The sequence below is a fragment of the Rhinolophus sinicus genome, linkage group LG05 (genome assembly GCF_036562045.2).
Source record: "Rhinolophus sinicus isolate RSC01 linkage group LG05, ASM3656204v1, whole genome shotgun sequence".
NCBI lineage: Eukaryota > Metazoa > Chordata > Mammalia > Chiroptera > Rhinolophidae > Rhinolophus > Rhinolophus sinicus.
The window spans coordinates 111,658,023-111,659,670 of NC_133755.1; the positions used below are offsets into that span (position 1 = coordinate 111,658,023).

General features: G+C 37.3%; 1 pseudogene; it reads right to left on the reverse strand.

Moving 5' to 3' along the window:
- Window positions 1-947: 947 nt before the first annotated feature.
- LOC109456815 (superoxide dismutase [Cu-Zn]) lies at window positions 948-1,430 on the reverse strand (annotated as a pseudogene).
- Window positions 1,431-1,648: the final 218 nt, after the last annotated feature.

Below are 1,648 nucleotides of genomic sequence, written 5' to 3' on the forward strand. Positions count from 1 at the left end.
AGGACTGCAGAAGTATCATAAAACAGAATGAGTAAACCTCCGTTGGGATCTGAAATTTATTCAGTTAAATCAATACTATTCATCCATCTCCAACATCCTGGCCAATTGGTTGTCCAGCTTATTTTGGAATGCTTCCATTAACAGGGCATCCATCCCATTTTTCAAGAACATTGATTCAGTCTTTTAGAGCCCTTTACAACAAATATAATTATTCTTTACCACGACTATCACCTTCCTTTCCACCCTCTCAAATACATCACTGAATTTCAGATACACAATATCATTTCATTTTTCCCGATTGACAAACCAGTCATAGAAAGAAATGCAGTATGTTTCATTGAATTCATGAGGGCCAAGTGATAGTTACTTTTTTTTTCCTATGTGCCTGCAATCCATCCCTTTTAATAATTCATGATAAATCTTCTCAAGAATTATAGTCAAACTCACTGGTGTTGATGATTATTTGAGCATGGTAAGGGGAGAAGGGAAACCTTTTCCTAAAATTAGAAAATGGGTCTTATCAAAATTAGGCCTCCTGAACATCACCACCAGACATTTGGAATTTGTGATTCAGACCCTGGATATGAATCAGTCATTAAATGTGAAACCACCTTTGTCCTCCTACAAAAAGGGCAAAATATTCTTCAGTGTTTCTCACTATGTGACCTTCCTATCCTCTATTTTAGATTTCCATGTTTTCCAATAACTAATGAATCAGTATCCCTGGGATGAGGACTCAAATCTGCATTTCAATCAAATGCCTCAGGAGGGTTTAAGAGCAAGACCCCAGAAAATTATATCTACCCTTAAAATATATATACTGCACATCAGTTATGCTTCAGTCATTTTTTTAAGGTTACAGTGTTTAATGTTTATCAAGTTAAATTCCTACAACTAGCAAGTTAATAGATGAGTTACTAGGATTCAGCCCTCATCCTATGGAATGTTTATTGGCCGATTCCAATTATACCACAGACCAAATGACTTCCAGTATTTCCTGTCCTTTTACTTTCATCATTTCCACTTTTGCCCAAGTCATCTGGTTTTTCATGGACCACCATTGTGCCGCCAATGATGAAATGGCCTCCTGAGTGTGATCATAGAATCTTCAGTAGACACGGTAACCACACCGTCTTTGCCAGCATCACGTTGTCCAGGCAACATGCTTCAACATGCTCTCTTGATCCTTTCGCCCATCCTGTGTTTTGGACAGAGGATTACGGTGAGGACCCGCATTGGGATCGCCTTGTGTATGATCTCCAAACTGATGGATGTGGAATCCGTGCTCGCCTTCAGTCAACCCTGTGATGTATCCCATAACCACAACTGTCCCGTTTTCCTTGTGCTCGTTAGATGGTGTCCAGCACGGGGCCATCACCCTTCAGCACACACACAGCCTTGGTCGCTGCTTGACTCGCTGCTTTAGTCATTTTTAAAAAGAAATTTCTTTGAAAATGTTCAACAAATAAAAATATATATATATATATATATATATATATATATATATATATATTTAAAAAACACCTTTGTATCCTGAAAGCCTAGAACAGTGTTTGACTCTTAATGAATAGTCATAGATAATAAATAGGTATCTGTTGAATAAATAAATAAATGTTCTTATAAATGATCATTTTGGAAATGAAGTTGA